This window comes from Acipenser ruthenus, chromosome 20 (genome assembly GCF_902713425.1).
Source record: "Acipenser ruthenus chromosome 20, fAciRut3.2 maternal haplotype, whole genome shotgun sequence".
Taxonomy (NCBI): Eukaryota; Metazoa; Chordata; class Actinopteri; order Acipenseriformes; family Acipenseridae; genus Acipenser; species Acipenser ruthenus.
In genome coordinates this window covers 10,939,393-10,954,320 of record NC_081208.1, presented here as the reverse complement: position 1 = coordinate 10,954,320, position 14,928 = coordinate 10,939,393, and the positions used below count along the sequence as shown (strand labels likewise).

Here is a 14,928-nt window from a genome sequence, read left to right as displayed (position 1 = left end):
AAAGGTGGTTGTTTAATTGTCTGGACTGTGAATGTTCAATTCTGGTCACCACATTATCAAAAGGACACGGTGGCCCTGGAGAGAGTTCAAAGAAGAACAGCCAGGCTAATCCCTGAGCTAAAAATGTGTGTTGTGAAGAGCAGCCAGGCTAATCCCTGATCTGAATATGTGAATTATGAAGATAAATGACACAAAGAAGGGGGGGGACAGGGGATGGGGGGTGAATAAACCTTGATTTGAGGATTAACATTGGAAAAGGAAGTTGTCAAATCCTGGTCAATATTTTAATCATAGCATGGGGAAAATGACCAAAGGACAAAGCTGGTGATTGCGTGGAGACATCTTACCTTTTTTAATATGGAGGTATAAATACTATATAAGCTACTGAAACTATCTGGCATGTTACATACACGCTGAAGATGTTGGTTTTCATAATAGCACATTTGCATGAAACGCTGTGCCTTTCTACAGAAAGTGTGTATTACAGATTAGAAGGATCTATACCAGCTCAGGCTCTTCATTATACACAGAACCTCAAAGTTGCGAACCGGACACTTACTAACAGACAGCTCAGATGAACACTTGAAATCACAAACAGGACCCTTGGCTCTTGTAAAAATGTGAAGATCAGATGGAATCTGACCAGTTAAACACTGGTCCTGGTTTATTTATTATTATTCATCTACAGTCTGCTGCTGTCGGTTCACCCCACAGTGAACAATCCAATCTGCAACCACACTTACACCAAGGTCAAAGACTTATGGAACTGTGGAACTGCAATTTATTGCCCTCCCTCCAGTATTTACTGGTAGTATAATGAATTCACAGATGCTGATTGACTGCAGAATGGTTTTATCTGCAGCAGATCCGTGTGGATTGGAACTCTGTCAGCCCCTGTTGCAGACAAGCAGAAATCTCTCCAAATCATACAGATGGCGGAATCCAATCTGTGTCTTTATGCAAATGATAGCTAGAGGCTGGAGAGACAACAAGGCAGCAGAACAAAAAAGCAAAGAGGATTCTGTGTAGGCAATATTGTTTTGCAAGAGAGAGGAGGATGCTGCAAACAGCACCTATTTTTCTTTGCTAAACTTGGAAATAAATGAGTTCTGGATTAGTTCCCTCTTGTGAAGGCAGTTGTGTGCATTAACCAGTCGAGACGTGAATAGGAAATGACATTATTATTGTGTGAGAAAAGCTGCCTCTGCACCCTTTGCACTGGACTCTCATCGAGTATGTTCCTCCCTCAAAACATCTCCAATTATCTTGCTGGTGTTTTCCACTCAAGTCTCATTTATTGACCCACTTAACATTACTACAGATGATGGGTCTGCTGGAAAACATCTAGAGATTTCAGGACGGCGGTATTTAGATCTGCCTCTGTTTAGATCATTCAAATAGACCCTAGTCTCAAAACAGAATGGGGAATTATGCATGGGGTCCATGTGCCTTCAGGGCTGAAAATGTTCAATTGGATCATATATAATTGCACACTCATTGACTCAAAGTAAGCAGATCATTTGCTGATTTATTTCTAAATAGAAAACAAAAACAAGTGAAGGCATTCAAACACATGCTGAAAAATGCTGTTTTCCTGAGTGCTGTCTGTTGCTGGAGAGGCAGGTGTACAGATAGTTGGATGCTGTACACTTGAAGGGCTCCCCACATGATGAACATATTCCAGCTGGAGCTGCATTCTGCTGCAGCCCTGCAAACACACACAATGCAACACAGCCTTACTGACTACCACTGAAGAAACACCACATGAACTACAGACATTTTCACACACAGTATTCATTTACAGTGGTTTACAAAACATTAAAAAGTAATTGTGACAGGATTGACCGAGGTTTGAGACTCAGAGACAGTTTTAAAGTTCAAAATAAAGTTTTTAATAAACAAAACTACAAAATAAATAGGCACAAGGGCCAAACAAAAAGGTTTCCAACACAAAATAAACACAAAACAAAACTTACAAATAAAGTTTCCAGGCTGGGCGTTGTCTTCACTGGTCGCAAAACAAACAGAAAACAGCACACAAAGAAAACACTATCTTCCTCTCCTTCTAGAACTCTCCTCCCTAGCCAGGGCCTCTCACCTGGCTTTTATCCCCTGTGGCTGGAGCCCAATTAATCAATAATTGCTAATTATTCAATTAGGGCTCCAGCCACATTCTCACATGTTTTCCTGGCAGGGAGGAATTTTAACCCCCTCCCTGCCAGTCCCAACCATGTTCATAAAGACGGGGCAGTCCCCCGTCACAGTAATACACAGGTGATGTTATGTAAACAAAATGTACACTAGAAGCTACAGAATTAGTCACCGGAGACCAAGACACAACAAAGAAATTGCCTTCGATATATACACCTTGAAACATACCTACAACAGGTAGGAGAGACTCACACTTGAGGCATGATATTGGCATTGGGGTGTTTGATGTTCATTTAGGCAACTGGATAAAAAGTAATGGAATCTATATACATTGTGGTAAAATGTGGGGTAGAGCTATAGAGGGGAGCTATATAGGATAGCGGGTAACACGGAGCCTATACCCTCTATAACCACTGAATAAGACACTGTAGTCCAATATCCCTAAGGACAAGGTACGAAAACACTTTTCCCAGCAGGCTTTGCGAGTCCCAGGGAATCTAGACCACCTGTGGTTTATGGGCAGGTACATTTAAAGACCCTGAATGCGCTGCTGGCGGTCTGTGTTAAGGCTAAGGCCTGTGGAGTGGAGTGTGGCAGAGAGACTGATTGAGCGGAGGTCAGAAGCAAAGTACTATTAAAACTGTGCTTAATATTAGAATTGGGTTCAACCGGCAAGCAGCTTAGCTAGCTTAGTCAGCAATTTACTGTTTAGTTAATACTCTATGAGGGAGTTAGGATTTTGTTTTGCTTTGTTTATTTTGGGATTCAACTCGCACACATCCTCTGAACAAAGAGCGCTGTATACAAATAAACATACATGTACCGCCCAGCTAAACGGTGGTAATCAAGACACATTGTCGCAACATATTATTAAAAAAATACATGACTTTAGTTAGGTTCCCTTTCAAGTTCGAAATGTAACTGTTGCAGAATGGATATTTACCTCCTAAAGGCTCGAAACTTGAATAAAATATATCAAAGCTGCTCGCAGAGCCTGTGACACAGTCATGCCCACCCCGATGGCACAAAATGACAGCGCTCACAGACCTCAGCGCCATTTTTCCTTTCAAGAACTAACCTGACATGAGAGCCTATGCAGATAGTACTTGTTACTTTTTCTGCGATAGATTTTCGCATTTATTGTGTTTTTAAACAAAATATATGTGATATTAAAAATAATCGCTGTATTACTATTTACACGTTTGGCACTACAGCTGGTTGTTTGTTATGTCCCGTTGCGGCCTTGTTCAAGCAACGTAAGTCAGCTGACTTTGTGCTCTCCCTCCAGGCTGCAATAGCTCTGGCTGGAGTTATTTTATTCTCATTTTGGCTTCGACCAAAATTACGAGACTAGTACCGTACCGTCCCAACCCGGTGCTACAGTCACCGAACCGATACCAAACCGACCCAGTACCTCCCGGTACCATCCCGGTTCCCACCCAGTACAGTATCATACTGAACCGGTGCTAAACACCGAACCGACCTGGTACCGTCCCGATTCCGACCCGCTGCTGACCAATGCTTACTTCCCCGTCTGGTACCTTGCCGGTCGTTGCTGTCTTTTAGCAGGCTGAGGCAGCACCTGTACATTGTTACTGTACACTGCATTGCTACTTGCATAATGCCAGGGTTTTATCCCTGCAAAGCATGCAAGGCCAGTCTGCCTGTTGAGGACAAGCACGGCAGATGCTTTTCCTACCTGGGACCAGAGCACGCAAAGGAGGCACTGTTGAACTGTAGTTTCTGCGAGTTTTGCGGGAATGTCTCTAAGCGCACGATGGAGAAACATCTCTTCCGCAGCTCTACAGAACACTCTGCTCCCCTCACTCCTGCACAGCGCCCCTCACTCCTGCACAGCACTCTTCCTCATCACCCTCTGGTAGACAGGTGGCTGCATCCTCATTCCATGGCTCTGTGCCAAGGGAGAGCGGACGATGCAACTGGGAAAGTAGCCCACGCAGGAAGCTGTCTTCACAGGCTTCCTATTCCTCCTCTGCCTCTCCTTCTCCCAAGGAAGAAGAAGAGTCGCCGTTCCACGGAATGGTGCTGGCAGAGTTACTGCATGAACATTTGGCGCCGCCTGCCCCACCTTTCACACAGTGAATGGAGGTGCCTGGCACAGTGAATAGAGGTGCCTGGCACACAGTGAATGGAGGTGTCTGACACAGTGAATGGAGGTGTCTGACACAGTGAATGGAGGTGTCTGACACAGTGAATGGAGGTGCCTGGCACACAGTGAATGGAGGTGCCTGGCACACAGTGAATGGAGGTGCTTGACACACAGTGAATGGAGGTGCCTGGCACACAGTGAATGGAGGTGCCTGACACAGTGAATGGAGGTGCCTGACACAGTGAATGGAGGTGTCTGGCACAGTGAATAGAGGTGCCTGGCACACAGTGAATGGAGGTGTCTGACACAGTGAATGGAGGTGCCTGGCACACAGTGAATGGAGGTGTCTGACACAGTGAATGGAGGTGCCTGGCACACAGTGAATGGAGGTGCCTGGCACACAGTGAATGGAGGTGCTTGACACACAGTGAATGGAGGTGCCTGGCACACAGTGAATGGAGGTGCCTGGCACACAGTGAATGGAGGTGCCTGGCACACAGTGAATGGAGGTGCCTGGCACACAGTGAATGGAGGTGCCTGGCACACAGTGAATGGAGGTGCCTGACACAGTGAATGGAGGTGCCTGGCACACAGTGAATGGAGGTGCCTGACACAGTGAATGGCAGGCAGGATTTCTGAAAGTATTGTGTCAGCTACGAGCTCATTAATACCCCTTGTTATTATTAGCACCACATTCAAATGCACACTATAATGGGAGTCAATAGGGAGAAGCTGCTGATAATATCACTTGAGTTATTCAGTCTGGACAATCTTGCGTAAATAACCACCTTTATTAGAATACAAAAACATTGAACCATGAACTATGGTTGAAGGAAAATAAGTAGAGTAAAAATAGTTGGAGCACAACCACATCTTGGAGCATCCCGGTGCCGCCTGCTAAAAACAAACAATAAAATAATAAATCTATGTGATGTGTTCATCCTGGTGAACAAAATATAAAATATATAAGGCAGAGGAGCAGCCGTATACTCCCCCCTCCCCCCCAAAGGAGAGGCTGAGACATTCAGAGAATCCCTAGTTGCTAACAATTGGTGCAATGTGTTCATCCCGGTGAACAAAAAACAAGTTGTCAAAAGCAAAAATAAAAATTGAAATATATGTAAATACATATAATTATGGCCACTTAGGATTTAAATATATGTAAATACATATAATTATGGCCTTCAAGGAGGCCGTATGGTCCAGTGGTTAAAGTCCAGGGCTTGTAACCAGAAGGTCACTGGTTCAAATCCCACCTCCTGCCACTGACTGACTCACTGTGTGACCCTGAGCAAGTCACTTCACCTCCTTGTGCTCCATCTTGCGGATGAGATGTTGAATCAATGTTCTATTGTAAGTGACTCTGCATATAATGCACAGTTCACAGCCTACCTCTGTAAAGCGCATTGTGATGGTGGTCCACTATGAAAGGCACTATATAAAAATAAAGATATTATATATTACTACACCAACTCACAGATTTTATTGAAATGTGCACAAAAGTTCTTATAAAAAATATAGTGAACTTCACAAAAAACATGACGGAAGGATAGAAAACACCCCTTCCTTCATAATCAAATCTCCTAAAGAAAGATCTCTCTGAGGATTGAACACAGTGGATCTCGTAGTAAATTTCCTGCACCTTAAAAACCTGAAGAAAGCTCACAGACACACAGCTTCCATCAGGATGTTTGTCTAACTATCACAACAGCCACCTCTAAGCAGTGACAATAAACAATGTAACATTTTTAATTGAAGTACTTAGGGAATTTTTATACCTCTTAGAAGTAAGCAAATTGCAGGATTATTAAACACATTAGGACATTAGGATTAAGACATCTAAAATGGAACTGAATCCCAGCCAGCAACTGTCGAATGGAAGATAATTGCAAACTGCTGACCGAAAAGACACATATTGACTCCACGCTGCATCATAAGCTTTTAAAGTTGACTCTGCCAAGACTGATCTCATGTAATGTTTGGCAGTCTGAGAGAGAGCTGAAATAAAGCATACTGGTTAGTCTAAAATGAATTTGTTAAAGAATTCTAAAACATTGTGGATGCAAGAAAAAAAAAGTACCAACGACACAACAAATAACAGCTATCAGGCTTAAAGAGCATCAGAACATAAGAACATAAGAACATAAGAACATAAGAAAGTTTACAAATGAGAGGAGGCCATTTGACCCATCTTGCTCGTTTGGTTGTTAGTAGCTTATTGATCCCAGAATCTCATCAAGCAGCTTCTTGAAGGATCCCAGGGTGTCAGCCTCAACAACATTACTGGGGAGTTGGTTCCAGACCCTCACAATTCTCTCTGCCTCTTATTTTCTGTTCTGAATGCCCCTTTATCTATTATTATTATTATTATTATTATTATTATTATCATTATTATTTATTTCTTAGCTGACACCCTTATCCAGGGCGACTTATAATTGTTACAAGATATCACATTATTTTTACATACAATTGCTCATTTATACAGTTGGGTTTTTACTGGAGCAATCTAGGTAAAGTACCTTACTCAAGGGTACAGCAGCAGTGTCCCCACCGGGGATTGAACCCGCGACCCTCCGGTCAAGAGTCCAGAGCCCTAACCACTTGCCACTAAATCATGAATGTAGATTAGGAATAGCAGAGGACCTAATACTGATCCCTGTGATACACCACTGGTTACCTCGCTCCATTTTGAGGTTTCTCCTCTAATCAGTACTTTCTGTTTTCTACTTGTTAACCACTCCCTAATCCATGTGCATGCATTTCCTTGAATCCCTATTGTGTTCAGTTTGAGAATTAATCTTTTATGCGGGACTTTGTCAAAAGCTTTCTGGAAATTGAAATAAACCATGTTGTATGCTTTGCAATTATCCATTGTCGATGTTGCATCCTCAGAAAAATCAAGTAGGTTAGTTAGACACGATCTCCCTTTCCTAAAACCATGCTGACTGTCTCCCAGGATACTGTTACCATATAGGTAATTTTCCATTTTGGATCTTATTATAGTTTCCATAAGTTTACATATAATAGAAGTCAGGCTTATTGGTTAGCGGTTTGTAAATAACTTCTTTCTTTTCTTTGAGTACTATTGGGAGGATCTCATCTGGCCCAGGGGATTTGTTTATTTTAAGAGCTCCTAGTCCCTTTAACACTTCTGCCTCTGTCATGCTAAAGTTATTTAAAACTGGATATGGTCACACTACAGTTGACATCGATCACATTTCACATGCAACTCGGTTGATATAGTTATATAATACTATCGTTTATTTTTTGCTTCAACACCTCTGTATTTTAATGCTTATTTTTCAGGTAATTGGAACTTCTGATAAAATTAACTGTTATTGTCTCCATTGTTGCTCAGTCCCTTTGAAATGCTAGTAAAAGGGTTTGACTGCAGATCAAATCAAACCCGTCTTCCAAATCAAAATGGATTATTACGCCAAACCCAAATCTGCACTTTACTTTTGCTTTACCGAAAGCATGCATATCAAATATCTACAGTACAAAGATATACATCCTTTAACAATGTGCTGGCACTGAAAGCAGGCCTGAGAGAATCTTTTTGCATGAGCTTTTAAACTAGATAAAGGAGAACAGATATAATGGATATGCAGATAATGCAAGCACCAGGATAATGCCAGGAGTCCTATGAGCCATCAAGCCCTCAGAGCCAGGACCAGCACACTGTCAGGAGTCCTCAGAGCCAGGACAAACATACTCACAGGAGTCCTCAGAGCCAGGACCAGCACACTGTCAGGAGTCCTCAGAGCCAGGACAAACATACTCACAGGAGTCCTCAGAGCCAGGACCAGCACACTGCCAGGAGCCCTGAGAGCCAGGACCAGCACACTGCCAGGAGCCTTCAGAGCCAGGACCAGCACACTGCCAGGAGTCCTCAGAGCCAGGACCAGCACACTGCCAGGAACCCTCAGAGCCAGGAACAGCACACTGCCAGGAGCCCTCAGAGCCAGGACCAGCACACTGCCAGGAGTCCTCAGAGCCAGGAAAAGCACACTTCCAGGAGTCCTCATAGCCAGGACCAGCACACTGCCAGGAGTCCTCAGAGCCAGGACCAGCACACTGCCAGGAGTCCTCAGAGCCAGGACCAGGACACTGCCAGGAGTCCTCACAGCCAGGACCAGCACACTGCCAGGAGTCCTCAGAGCCAGGACCAGGACACTGCCAGGAGTCCTCAGAGCCAGGACCAGCACACTGCCAGGAGTTCTCAGAGCCAGGACAAACATACTGCCAGGAGCCCTCAGAGCCAGGACCAGAAACACTTGTGTTTTTCAGTTTAAAATTTTTGTTCTAGGCCCTTGTGAACTTTTGAAAGCTGAAGGAGAGATCAGCTGTCTGGCCTCACCAGCCCCTTCCTTGCTCCTCCACATTACCCCAAACTCCACGTGGTAGTGCGTTTACTATGTGAGCCCCTGGGGACCCATACTGTGCATATTTCTTATTTAGAAAGAGCTTAATTTTCATGTGGAGGTCCATTTGACACTAAATGTCATAGTTAATGAAATGACTGTAAAAATAAAATAATAACAACATTGTTATCCTGAATAAAATTAACAAGGAATAGTTGTTGAGAACTCGTGAGCATTGTAATAAATCATCTGCCATTTATCTTTCACGATACCTTTTAACTACTCAAGACTCAGGGCTTGTTAAGTGCCATTGAGAGGAGGAGTCACATAGGTACATTGAAATAATCAATTAAATAATAAACTTGATTCTTCAACAATTCATTATATCATTATCTTCCTTCGCAGAAATGAAATACATTCCTATCACTGCCTGACTAAATATAAATGTAAGAATCTCCTCTGCTGCTTCAGCCTGAACAATAACAATGAGGAGGGAAGAGAATGTGCAGTGTGAGTGACGTGAGGCTTCAGAACAACATGCAGTGTTCATTCAATTCAAGTCTTTGTCATTTTACCAGAAGAGACACTATTGGGATTTCTATCTCATTTCCAAACAGGGCACAGATGCTAACAGCTCATATTTAAAGAATAAATGAACAGGAATATTTCTACCATAAAAACAGGGAGAGAATCTGAAACTGTAGAGATTTCAGCTACAATGAAGCTCAAGATTTATGCTTAGAAAACAAACCAAGCACTACAAAATACAGTAAAACCCAGTTAATATGACACCCAGGCAGAAGAAATTCCTGGCTTTAGGGACACATATATCTGGGTATCATCACAATAGCCATGGAAGTTCACTCCCTGTCTGTGGATAATGTCACCTAACGGTAGCATATACAGTAGATGCCGCTTATTAGCAACTTCTTGGTTCCCAGCAAAAAGTTATGAAGTGAAAAGCCACATTTTCAAGTGTATGTATATGGAAAAACGATGTATACTATAGTTGTAGAAACAGCTAACTGAAGTACATGTCTTGGTTCATTACACTGTTAAAAAATAAACACGTTGCCAATTTCAAAATGCAGGATACAACAGATTTTGAGATGCCAAACTTTTCTGCTACCCGTACTTGTTTGCATCCACCATTGCATTGAAACCGCAACAATAAATGAAACAGGTTCAGCTATAACTTTTTCTTAATAAAATTAATAAATAAATAAAAAACACACCGGGTTCACGTAGTGCCTCCAGAATCCGAATTTTATCAGCTATAGAAAGGTCTACACGTTTTGAAGCCATGATGACAGATGACAATCAGACTCAATAAATGTACAGCTGCGTTATGAAAGCTGATACATAAATAGACGCTGCGATGCCTGCGTGCAATGTATTCTTGTGCATTCCGTATTGTAAAAAAAAACTTGTCATTAAGTGGCAGAAAGTTGCTAATATCCAAAATCCATTAACATTAAAGTCTATGGGATGGAATTGGTTCCCATGAAAATGTCTGAGAGAGGGAAAGGCAACACACCCTTTTCCTCACCTCTCTGTGTCATCGTCATGACTGACAGGCGGATCATACGAGGCTGCTGCCCTCTTCCTGCAGAACCAGATAGTCAGCACAGACCTCCCCTGTTACACTCCCCAATAGAGATGAACTGAAACCTATCAGGAAGATAAGATTTGAACCAGGATAGGACAAGGCCAGGCAGTCCTACTGTGCTTTCAAGACGATTCAGTAGGATGGAATGGTCTACCGTATCAAAGGCAGCACTTATATCTAAAAGAATTAAAACTGATGGAAAGCCAGAGTCAGAGCTTATCAGCAGATCATTCACAACTCTGACAAGGGCCGTCTCAGTGCTGTGTGCAGCATGAAAATCAGTCTGAAACTTCTCGAATATACCATTAAGAGTTAGAAATGTTTGTAATTGAATTGCAACAACTCTCTCTAGAACCTTATCTAAGAATGGTAGGTTGGCGATTGGCCTATAGTTATTGAGGACTTTAGGGTCCAAATTGTGTTTCTTAAGCATAGGCTTTACCACAGCTACCTTAAGTGCCAAGGGAACTATACTGGAGGAAAGTGAACCATTTATAATTTTTTAAATGTGGGTATTAATAACACCAATAACATATTTTAATAGTTTTGTAGGAATATGATCAAGAGAGCATATAGTAGCTCTCATATGTTGAACTAGCTCTGTCAGTTCCTGTAAGGTAATCAAAGAAAAAGCCCCCATAGTAGCCTTAATAGGTGTAGTTGGTAAAATTGTCCTCCTTAATAGAAGGTGTCTGTGGAATTTCATTTCTGATGTCTAGTATTTTATTTTTAAAGAAATGTAAGACGTCATTGCAGCTGTGAGAGGAGCCAATAGGTAGGACTATTAGGGGAAGGATTCATTAATTTATCTAGGGTAGCAAAAAGAAATCTAGGATTATTTTTATTTGTTTCCATTAAACTAGAATAATATGATGATCCAGCCAACGCCAGAGCCTTCCTATATTTAACCAGGTGGCCCTTCCATGAGATGTAATGAACATGCGATTTAGATTCCCGCCATCTCCCTTCTAGTTTATGACCCTCATATTTAATCTTACGAGTTGTATCTTTGAACCACGGTGAGCTTTTTTTAAAAGACACTCTCCGAGTTTTGATTGGCACTACAGTATCTAAGATACCAGTCAAGGTGGTGTTGTAGGTATTAACCAACTTATCTACTGATGAGTGTGGAGTAGTGGTTAGGGCTCTGGACTATTGACCGGAGGGTCGTGGGTTCAATCACAGGTTAGGGACACTACTGCTGTACCCTTGAGCAAGGTACTTTACCTAGATTGCTCCAGTAAAAACCCAACTGTACAAATGGGTAATTGTATGTAAAAATAACTTGTGAAAAATAATGTAATTGTATGTAAAAAATAATGTGATATCTTGTAACAATTGTAAGTCACCCTGGATAAGGGCGTCTGCTAAGAAATAAATAAATAAAAAAAATAAAAATCAGGACTCAGAGAGTGGTAATGAGCTCAAGACATCAGAAAGCTTAACAGCAGTTGAAGAATTAATTACCCGGGATTTAAATGTATGGTCCACAGTTTTTGTAGATACTGGCAGATTCACCTCAAAAAGAATGGCAAGATGATCACAAATAGTGAGATCTAGGGTTATGACCTTCTTAACAGCTAAACCACGAGAAATTACCAGATCTAAAGTATGGCCACTAGTATGCGTAGGACCTTTGACATGCAGGATATAATCTAAGGAATCCAGTAGCCTAAGAAATTCCAAGGAGTTAGGATCAAAATCAATGTCAACATGAAGGTTAAAATCACCCAATAAAAGCATCATATGTGACTGTCAACACAGATAGCAGATCCCCAAATTCAGTCAGAAATAGTGAGTTTGACTGAGGTGGTCGATAAATAATTACAATATGAACAGGTAATGGACTGTTTAATGTCAAGGTTAAAACTTCAAAATATGAATAACCTTCAACAATTTCCTGTTTGACTCTAAGTTAACTACGGAAAACAGTAGCAAGTCCACCTCCCCGCCTAGTAGAGCGTGCATTCTTGAAAAAAAAGAATAGTTAGGTGGAGAAGCCTCAATGGGAAACATTGTTATTCGGTCCAAGCCATGTTTCAGTTAGAGAGAATATCAATGTTGTAATCCTAATTAAAATCACTAATTAACTGAGACTTATTAGTCAGAGACCTGACATGAAATAAACCTAGGCCTAAATTGGTCCAATCAAGAGCATGTGATTGAGCAGGGGTAATAGGAATTTGACGAAGGTTACTGTAGCACACACCTCTGTGTTTACTCAGCGGGTAGTGGGAATGGCAGGATACGTTAACCTGAATTTTACATGCCTGTTTAGATTCTCTCACCTCCCCAGTTCCTAGCTGTAATACCTTGCTAGGTGATGTTTGTGTCATTTGTACCAGCATGTACAATGACCACAGACTTGTTTTTGTGATTTAATAATCTGTGCACTCTTGATTCAATATCCTTTACTTTTGCTCCAGGGAGGCAGGTAACAACCCTATTTACAGGATCTTTACAGCTAAAATCACTGTCGACACAGCGTAGAATTGAATCACCTACTAACACCACCTCAGCCCTGTGTTCATCCAGCACTAGGTCATCATAGTGTGGAATTGAATCACTACTAACAACACCTCACCCCTGTGTTCATCCAGCACTAGGTCATCATAGTGTAGAATTGAATCCCCTACTAACACCACCTGACCCCTGTGTTCATCCAGCACTAGGTCATCATAGCATAGAATTGAATCCGTACTAACAACACCTCACCCCTATGTTCGTCCAGCACTAGGTCATCATAGCGTAGAATTGAATCACTACTAACAACACCTCACCCGTGTTCATCCAGCACTAGGTCATCATAGTGTAGAATTGAATCCCCTAATAACACCACCTCACCCTTGTGTTCATCCAGCACTAGGTCATCATAGCGTAGAATTGAATCACCTATTAACAACACCTCACCCCTGTGTTCATCCAGCACTAGGTCATCATAGCGTAGAATTGAATCACTACTAACAACACCTCACCCCTGTGTTCATCCAGCACTAGGTCATTATAGCGTAGAATTGAATCACTACTAACAACACCTCAGCCCTGTGTTCAACCAGCACTAGGTCATCATAGTGTAGAATTGAATCACTACTACTACTTTTGCTGTCCTGTGTGCATTGCACTTTGGGGGGAAAAACAAACAAAAGCCGTCCTTAGACAACAAATACTCTGAAGCGGTAAACTTTCCTGTTTACTGACAACAATGTCTTAATCAGCTGTGAAGGAAATTAGGTACACAGACTTTACAGTAAGAAAAATGAAGTAACGTGTAAGGTTGTACAAAGTAAAATTGTCTGATACTGCCACGATGTATTGAATATTAAAGTTGCTGTGCTTTCAAAAAACTGAACTTACGTGGTATAGGTTAAAGTAAATCAACTAATGCATTTTGGGTATTGAGTCCAAGGCTGCGTCCAAAACCATTCCCTTGCACTCTGCACCCTTCGACAAGTGTACAATTCGCGTGACGTTTTACTGACATCACAGAGTGTGCACTTGGGTGAGCGTTTACCTTTGACTGAGCAAGAAGCTATGCAATCTTTTGTTGTCAGATTGTAGTTTGGAAGAATGGCTGTAGCATTTGCACTATTCCTGTTCCAAAGAACTATAGCAAGGATTTCAACAAGTAGGAGAGTCTTTGCCGCGCTATTGCACTACTGAGGTTATTTTTAAACTTTGAAATAATTTGAAAAACTTTGATATTGGTTAAGAAAATAAAAACTTTGCCACATCTTACGAACATGTACTTCATAATGTAGCCTAATATTTACGTGTTTTTTTTGTTTGTTTTAAATAATATTTGAAATCATAAGATATCTATTTTACTTTAAATCCAATAGGTAATATATTTTGCTTTATATTCAGTATCACTATGAAATGGCTAAAGGTTATACACGAATTTATTAATCACTGCAAAAACATATAATGGAAATGACAAAAGTGTACAGGCTAAATAAAAGTTTCAAATATCGCTCCCAGCCCGGCTTCACAGCGTTTCTTTTCCCCGTGAAGAGGACATCATTTGCTGCACGCAGCTGGATCAGTTTTAGGGTCTCTTCCTCTGTCCCTGTATTTCTTAAAAAAAAAAAAAAAAGAAATATATTGCTCGCTTATATCATCTGCTAGTTTTGTAGCTACCTATCTAGTTCATTAATTAATCAATTGATAGATAATTAATTCCAGCAATCGATATATACTGAAAAGATTTTCCCTGTACTTTCTAATCATATATTTAAATCGTGATCATAGATTTAAAAAGATTAATTTTATTAGCTAAGCGACTCAATACAACATACATTTCACAAATAATTTGCTTGTTAAATAACTTAACAATATCTACAATTTCCTAGCTAACTACAGTTACATTACATTTCTGTGCAGCCGTGTCTGCCATACTTGCAAATTGTTCCCACTTGTCTCCACCTTTAACGCAAAGAGTTCTGGGACTTCAGCACAAAAACACTTCCGCAGAAGTCAGCTGTTTTGTACACTCAGTCGAAGGGTGCAATGAAGGGCACATTCTTGTCGGAGAGACAGAGAATGTCGGCAGCAACAGCTGGGTGATGCTGCATGTTTTTCTTTAACAAATGACAGCACTCTGTTTTAGTACGGAAGCAAGTACCACTATTTTTAGGCTTTTATAGTGCTCTCAAATATTATCTACTTAGGTTTTTTAATGTTCAAACAGGTCAGTG

At 41.3% G+C, this 14,928-nt stretch overlaps 1 long non-coding RNA gene across 1 annotated transcript; it reads right to left on the bottom strand.

Moving 5' to 3' along the window:
* Positions 1-1,248: 1,248 nt before the first annotated feature.
* Positions 1,249-2,052, bottom strand: LOC131698791 (uncharacterized). The gene is made up of 2 exons (XR_009307817.1): positions 1,977-2,052; positions 1,249-1,708 (listed from the first exon to the last, which is right to left on the bottom strand). It is a non-coding gene; the product is annotated as an uncharacterized LOC131698791 (long non-coding RNA).
* Between the last annotated feature and the right edge of the window lie 12,876 nt (positions 2,053-14,928).